The 8,678-nt window shown below is 39.7% G+C and overlaps 1 pseudogene; it reads left to right on the top strand.

Moving 5' to 3' along the window:
• The first annotated feature begins 1,680 nt into the window (after positions 1-1,680).
• On the top strand, positions 1,681-2,339 carry LOC116466919 (prothymosin alpha-like; annotated as a pseudogene).
• The last annotated feature ends 6,339 nt before the right edge of the window (positions 2,340-8,678 follow it).

Here is an 8,678-nt window from a genome sequence, read left to right as displayed (position 1 = left end):
GGAAGAAACTCAGGAGTCAAATTGCCTCCTGGAGGCTGAGATGCACTGGAGCCAAGTTCCTTGTCCTTTTATCATAGGGAGATCAGACCCACTCAGCCCAAAAAAAGCAGAACTGGGAATTAAGGGCTCTATGCCCTTGAATTTTGTAAATAAAAATTGAACCCCTCGTCACATCATTTTTACATCTGAAATGAAGTTTTCGGGGAAATACAAGGTTAATGATCCCAGAAACTAGATTTCAGTGTGAAATAGGCATTGGCAGAGCCTTGTTACATTAGTGGCATATTGAGAAAAGAAACAGAACAGCTTATAGAGGAAAATAAAAAACACTGCATACTAGTCAATTCATTAATTCACTAAACAAAAATTTATGTGGCCTACTCCAAGATATGTATCCAAATGAAATGAAAACCTGTGTTCACACCAAAAGCTTTACTCTGATGTATAGAGCAGCTTTATTTATAACTGCCCCAAACTGAATATATTCGAGGCATGTGAGCCACAGCAACTCCATCTTAAATAGAAGCTGGGTAAAATGAGGCTGAAACCTACTGGGTTGCATTCGCAGACGGTTAAAGTATTCTAAGTCACAAGATGAGACAGGAGGTCAGCACAACGTGCAGGTCATAAAGACCTTGCTGATAAAACAGGTTGCAGTGAAGGAGACAGCCAAAACCAAATGGCCATGAGAGTGACCTCTGGTCATCCTTACTGCTACACTCCCACCAGCACCATGACAGTTTACAAATGCCATGGCAACATCAGGAAGTTACCTTATATGGTCTAAAAAGGAGAGGCATGAATAATCTACCCCTTGTTTAGCACATCATCGAGAAATAACCATAAAAATGGACAACCGGGCCAGGTGCAGTGGCTCAATGCCTGTAATCCCAGCACTTTGGGAGGCTGAGGCATGTGGATCACCTGAGACCAAGAGTTTGAGACCAGTCTGGCCAACATGATGAAACCCCATCTCTACTAAAAATACAAAAATTTAGCCAGGTGTGGTGGCGTGTGCCTGTAATCTCAGCTGCTCGGGAGGCTGAGACAGGAGAATCGCCTGAACCCAGAGGCAGAGGTTGCAGTGAACCAAGATTGTGCCACCGCCCTCCAGCCTGGGCAACAAGAGCAAAACTCAGTCTCAAAACAAAAACAGAAACAAAAACAAAAAGACAACCAGCAGCCCTCTGGGCTGCCCTGTCTATGGAGTGGCCATTCTTTTATTCCTTTACTTTCTTGATAAACTTGCATTCACTTTGCACTGCGGACTTGCCCTGAATTCTTTCTTGCACGAGATCCAAGAACCCTCTCTTAGGGTCTGGATCAGGACCCCTTTCCTGTAACATATTTCTGGCGACCATGAAGGGACTCTAGTCCAGAAACCCTGACCCAACGGCTACCTTTGGGTAAGTGTTGGAGTCCCGTAACATCTTTCTGGTGACCACAGAAGTAACTATACTGCAGAAACCCCCAAACCAAAGGCTAACTTTGGGTAAGTGGTGGGGTCCAGTAACATCTTTCTCGCCCCACTGGTTGCTCTGAAAAGCCATCTTTGCATTGTTCCTCGTCCGCCTCCTTGATCGCCTCAGCCGCCGTGGGCTACGGCAGCTTTATCGCCAGAGTCCCTGAACTCTCGCTTTCTTTTTAATCCCCTGCATCGGATAACCAGCCTGCACCACCATGTCAGACGCAGCCGTAGACACCAGCTTAGAAATCGCCACCAAGGACTTAAAGGAGAAGAAGGAAGTTGTGGAAGAGGCGGAAAAATGGAAGAAACGCCCCTGCTAACGGGAATGCTAATGAGGAAAATGCGGAGCAGGAGGCTGACAATGAGGTAGACGAAGAAGAGGAAGAAGGTGGGGAGGAAGAGGAGAAGGAAGAAGAAGGTGATGGTGAGGAAGAGGATGAAGATAAAGATGAGGAAGCTGAGTCAGCTTATGGGCAAGCGGGCAGCTGAAGATGATGAGGATGACAATGTCAATACCAAGAAGCAGAAGACCGACGAGGATGACTAGACAGCAAAAAAGGAAAAGTTAAATTTTAAAAAAAGGCCGCCGTGACCTATTCACCCTCCACTTCCCGTCTCAGAATCTGAACGTGGTCACCTCCAGGTAGAGAGGCCCGCCTGCCCACCGTGGGCAGTGCCACCTGCAGATGACACGCGCTCTCCACCACCCAACCCAAACCATGAGAATTTGGAACGGGGAGGAAAAAAGAACCAAAACTTCCAAGGCCCTGCTTTTTTTCTTAAAAGTACTTTAAAAAGGAAATTTGTTTGTATTTTTTATTTACATTTTATATTTTTGTACATATTGTTAGGGTCAGCCATTTTTAAGATCTCGGATGACCAAACCATCCTTCGGAGTGTTCTCTGTCCTACTTCTGACTTTACTGTGGTGTGACCATGTTCATTATAATCTCAAAGGAGGAAAAAAAAACCTTGTAAAGAAAGCAAAAACGACAACAGAAAAGCAATCTTATTCCGAGCATTCCAGTAACTTTTTTGTGTATGTACTTAGCTATACTATAAGTAGCTGGTTTGTATGAGATGGTTAAAAAGGCCAAAGATAAAAGGTTTCTTTTTTTTCCTTTTTTGTCTATGAATTTGCTGGTTTTTTTTTGGCCTGTTTGATGTATGTGTGAAACAATGTTGTCCAACAATCAACAGGAATTTTGTTTTGCTGAATTGTTCTAAAAAAACAAACAAAAAAGCAAAACATCTTTCTCATGAAGCATAAAAGGGACAATACCGAGGAGACCCACCCCTCAACCCAAAAGACATAGACTGCAGCACTGATTGAACAGCTTTGGGTAAGTGGTGGGATACTGGGGTAAAGAAGGAGATTAGGTTAAAGGCCTAACTTAGGGGAGTTAGAGTCTCTTCTAAGATAAAGTGGGTTAGAGGCCCCTCTTAATAAAGGCAATAACACATGACCCACCTCGGGTTAGAGGCCCGACTTAGGAAGTTTAGAGTCCCTTGTAAGATTTAGGGGGTTAGAGGCCCCTCTTGGTAAAGTCTCTCTTGACTAAGAACAGGTTACTGCTAATTAATCTGCGTTGCACTCTTTGCTGATGGCTGCGGGTGACAGGGTTAGGCATGTACAGGATCGTGGGACATGGGGAACTTTTTCCTTCATAAAACAGAAAATGAGAGCTAACGAGACTGCTGAAAAAGATCCCTTTGCTACCAAGAAGCAGCCACCTGAACTCTTCAGTGTTGCTGCAATGAGTGGGTCTTTTTTCTGGCCTCCCTATACCCTTCACCTTCCCCACCCTGCCACAGGCAATACTTGCCTTCTCTCCTTTCCCTTTTCTTATCTTCTCTGTTACTCAGGGTGACCATCTTGCCTAGAGACCACATGTTGAAACTCGTAGTCGGAGGTTAAAGATGACAGGGCCCATCTGAGGGCAAATTTAAGCCTTGCCAGTTTGATATTGGGTGCTAAGCAGAGTGACTAATGTGTATGTTTTATCACATGTATTTTGCTCTAGCCAGAACAACAAAAAAATAATTTTCCTTTACGATACGGCTTGACCCCCAGGGTGATGGTGCCACAAGCTGGATCACTAGGGCCGGTCAGGGAAAGAGAACTCAGAATCCTGGCATGCTGGCAAAAGGGTAAGAATTTCTTACCAGTTAGATTTCTATCTTCTCTCTGTGTGTGAATGGTTGAATGAATGGGGAAAAAAAAAAAATATATATATATATATATATATATATGTTTATCTCCTCTGTAAAGTTTTGTTTAATGGGAAAAAGAATTCTAGGGCTAGCTTTAAGCTGCTGTATTTTGTGCTATGAATTTGTTTTTATGTAGAATAAAACATAGGCTTAGAACACTTGCAAGCCCACTTTTCAAGATGACCCAGCAAGCTGATTAGTAACAAACTTGGCTGCAGGTCCCTGAAACAAACAAAAAACTGGATAAAGTCTCCACATTGTTTTATGTCCTTGGGAGCTTCACCTTTTAACCACTTGGCAGTACTTTCTCTTAGTCTCCACCATCCAGGGAACAGGAATTTTAGGCTTCATGTCGTAGTTAGCTCTAAAAATCATATTAAATAGTTGAAAGGCTTTGCAAGCTCAAAATTAACTACTCTAGACTTCTTCTGGGAAAGAAAATGGGGACTGCCCCATCCTGCAGCTCAGTAGCTAAGATTTTTGCACTTTCACAGTAGCTGTCTGGGTTCAATTCCCCACCTAGGAAGTAAGTCATTTCTGGTTTAATATCTGCATGACCTTGTCTATTCTCTTCTCCATGGACTGCCTTAAATTTTCCTTTCTCTAAGCACCTAGGAAGTTACCTTTGGTAATGTTCAGAAGCTAGAAACATTGGCCACTTGGCATGGCTAAAGTTGGATAATAAGAGATCTAAAAGGATTTCTTTTTTAAAGAGCACTATGGTTAAAAGTCAGCTTAATTAAAAGTTGATAAACAAGCTATAGATATATTTAAAAGGCCTTTATGCTTTTCTCTTCTTGGAACTTGTTTTTCTGGAAAAAAGGTTTTTTCTTCTCAGTTGACTGAATGATTTTTCTCCATTTTTTTTTTGTCTTGCCACTCTTAATGCACACGAGAGTCCCTAAGATAACTTCTGATAGCCTGGGACTCCTTGGGAAAAACAGAGGATGCACCACAGACCCCGCTTTAGGGAAAAAACAAAACAACAACAAAAAACCCCCTTTTTTTCCCTCATGAAATCCCAGGAATTAAAAGCAAGTAGATCCCTCTCAAAATTAAAGGCTCTGTTCTGCATCGTGTTATCTGATGGCTTTGAGTTTTGGGGGTATCAGAAATTACTTCACATTATGAGAGTGCTTTGGTTTGTAATACTTAGGTAGGAAATATACTTTAAGTGATAGCTAATAGTAGTTATGGAGGGATACTTGACTCTGTGCACCCTTGGATCAGAGAAGCATGTTCTTGGCCACCTGGAAGATAAGGAACCATCCCCACCCCCGACTGAGAGATAAGACTCCCATGAGGGATGGGCTGACTACTAAATGGGCTGATTGGCTTTGGCTTGCCTTGCAATGAAATGCAAAGTAAAAGCAGTGCACTGTCTTCTCCCGTAGTGTTTCCCTCCTCTTGGGGATCCAGTATCCGGTATAAAATGGCGCTCTTAATTTTGGGGATCTTTGCCTTCAGCTGCTTATTTGCTGCCTATTTTGCCCTAGAAACACATGCTTTTCTGGCCCTGTTCTTACAAGGGCTCGACCCTGAAGCCAGTAATGCAATTAAGAAACTGGCAAGTAAAAAATCCTACAAGTGCTGAATCTTCTGTCTGTCTGTGTATTTATATGTTGTTGTGTGTTTATATATAAAAGAACTCTAACTGACTTAGAAAAATAAGTGCTTAAATCAAATATTTTGCCAGAAAAATAGAAAATTTAATGCCTTTTTTTTCACATGACTTTAGTAATCTTTTGGAAATAAAGACAGTTTTAAAGATTGCTGGTAAAATAAAACGTCCTGAAAATGTAGACATTAAGTCTAAATTAAGGTCAGATATCAAATTTGCGGAATGCTTTAAGGTCAAACTGTTTCTCTGACTTTAAAAAATTGTTCAGTTTACCTACCTTTAAGCCATTAGATTCTAGATAAGGCCTGGGGACATGTGAAATTAGCCATGTCCCCTGCCTATACAAAGAAAAATATAAAGAAAGATATTTTATGTAAGAAAGGATCTTGCATGGTAAATTCTTGTCCTAAAATAAAATGACTGGTTGTTTAAAAGGAGGGATGTTTAAGGCAAGTCAAGAAGTCCAAGAATGTCTCAGACGTCTGTGTAAGTCATAAAAGGATTTGTGAAAGGGAATTTATGCAAGAAATGTTGTACAATTCAAAAGTTGTTAGGCCTCCCAAATGCTTTATAAAATGCCACTATAACTCTTACTGTACAACTTGCCTGCTTAAGTAAGGTAAGGCCAGGGAACATGTGGAGTTAGCCACGCCCCTTAGTTATGCTGTAGAGTCAGCTCTAATCTGCACTTCTGCCTGGTGTGTCCTAGGCTAGGCTCTGCAACTAGTACACAATTAAAATTACTTACTAACCAGGGTTTTCACCATAAGTAAAAGTCACTAAAAGTAAACATGTAATATGTAACTGAGACTACTGAAGAAACAATTTTACATGTAAGGTATGTAAGAAAAGTAAAATGTACTTTTGGTAAAAGATTATAAGATGACATGGGAATGTGGATTTTTTTGCCTGAAAGGTTAAAGAATTGTTTTAAATTAGATGGAATAAAGTTGAAGGTTTGAACTGTTGTGGAAGGTTTATAAAAATTAATTGTAAGAGATTCTGTGTGTGAACATATTGGCTAAAGTTAGAGGGGTATTATTCAGTTTTTCCATAAATTAAACATTGGAATAATAGCACAGCAGGTTTTTCTTCGAGCACCGATCTGCTCTTTCACACACAAAAAAAAATGTAAAGGGTTATCAACGGTTTATAAGAATCTCACCTTATGGTTAAACATTGAAATGGATAAATATGTCTATAATGTTTTATTAAAAATTGGGTTTGACATCAATAATGCACTAATGCAACAGTGACATTTGGCTTATTTGGTATGAAAATAATACAGGAAGCATTACCAAATATGAAATGTTGTTTGGTTTTCTTTAGGCTATATTTGTATAAATATGTTATTAGTATGTGTTCTAAAATAATGAGAAACTCCTATAATTCTAATGACTTAGTGTAGGTTTTTAATAATTATAATTGTTTCATAAAATCATTCTATGCCACAAAATTAACCACATTTCTTTGTCAATCGTGTTTTTGACTGTGGCTGTCCTAAGATGTTTTGCCATCCACAGACAATTGTTGTCTTGTTTTAATCCTCTTGAAAAGGTGGATCATAATCAACTATAGAACTCTAACAGGTGTTCTTAAATGAAGGTTTCTAATAACTTTGGAAATTGTAACATTAGAACAGAAGAAACAACTTTCAGAACTCTCATGAAGAGCTGGAATATTCATGAATATCAAATAGATAGGAATTAATTGAATTAACTGAACCAATAGAAAACGGAAGTAATCTTTTTAGCTTTGCTTAAAATGATGCTGATCCTTTGTTTTGTTTTTCAGAGGCAAGGAAACTTTTCTTTTGAGCTATTTACAGCTTGTAGCAATTAAGTATACTCCTGTGAACAAAATTTGGAGCATATTTGTTTCTCTCTACCTGATTTCTCCAGAATTTGGAAACTAGTTGTGAGTTTTCTTAACTTATGGCAATATAGTTATTTGCATAAGTTCAGTAAGATTCTGTTTTATTTTGTAAGGGACACAACTAGAGAAATTGGTTATTTTGACAAGGCTTTGACTGGAATGGTGTGTTTTCCTTTAAGGAATTAAACTTGACTTATAAAGCCAATAAAAGCCCCTCGAGGAACTGGCCTCATACCTTGCCTACACAGTCCCTGTAAAGGGTTTCTGATCTGTAGTGAGTAATGAATGTCACTTTCTGACATGTCCAGAATCCCCAAGTTATCTTGGGACCTCAAGAGGAAAAAATTTACCCAACTTATAGATATTTGAGGGTTAAACCCCCATGGCTGGGTTCGGCTTTAAAAAAGTCTTATCTGAAATTCCTTCTATGGAACAGAGTTCCATCAAAGCCAATTTAAAAAGAGCTTATGTGGAAAATAATTATTCTTGCTGCACTTTATACAAATTATCAGGCCAAGTATAATAAAGCAAATTGGTCTTACTATGTCTGTCTTTAGTAAAAATGGGAAAGTGGAGAGAGAAATATTATATTTCAAGAACCATAGTACACTTATTAAATTCTAGTCTCATTAGTTGTTTTTACATTTGTTTCTGCAATTTAGGCTAACCCTGCTTATTCCTGTAAACCAAATAATGATCTCTGACTATTGCTCAGAAGAAACAAAAGGGATGGGTAATGTAAAAATCTGGATCAGTATTCTAATTCTGGGCACATTACAATAGCTAATAGCCCCATATCAGCTTAGTTCCAACAGTTGCCCAGTTCATGAAAAGCCTTCTAACTCAGTTTACTTGGAATAACTTTACTTATTTTGCTTTACTCTTGTGAATATATTGCTGTTATAGTCTTTGTGTAGGAATATAGAACAAGCTTACTGAATGTTTCCTTAAACTAAACACTTACTAATCTTCCAGATATCACCTCTTGTCGAAACTTGAGAGTCATGAATGGCCCTCTCCACACTGATATTTTCTGATTGAGCTCCTCTCTACCCTGAACACAAGAGACCCTGATAGTTAGGCTGAAATATCATTACCCCATTCAGCCTGAAGAAGTTACGGAAGATGGATTTCCAACCCTCTGCAACCCTTAGAATTAAGGGTTCCCTTATAAAAGGGAAGGGGTAAATGTCAGAGACATGTGAACCAGAGCAACTCTATCTTGTTTTTTGTTTTTGTTTGTTTTTTGAGATGGAGTCTTGCTCTGTCACCCAGACTACAGTGCAGTGGCACAGCCTTGGCTCACTGCAACCTCTACCTCCCGGGTTCAAGTGATTTTACCACTTCAGCCTCCTGAGTAGCTGGGATCACAGATGTTCACTACCTCACCAGGCTAATTTTTTGTTTGCATTTTTAGTAGAGATGTGGTTTCACCACATTGACCAGGCTGGTCTCGAACTCCTGACCTCAGGTGATCCGCCTGCCTCGGCCTCCCAAAGT

This window comes from Hylobates moloch, unplaced genomic scaffold (genome assembly GCF_009828535.3).
Source record: "Hylobates moloch isolate HMO894 unplaced genomic scaffold, HMol_V3 SCAFFOLD_4, whole genome shotgun sequence".
Lineage (NCBI taxonomy): Eukaryota > Metazoa > Chordata > Mammalia > Primates > Hylobatidae > Hylobates > Hylobates moloch.
Note: the sequence above shows the minus strand (reverse complement) of the source record. Positions and strands in the feature narration are given on the sequence as shown.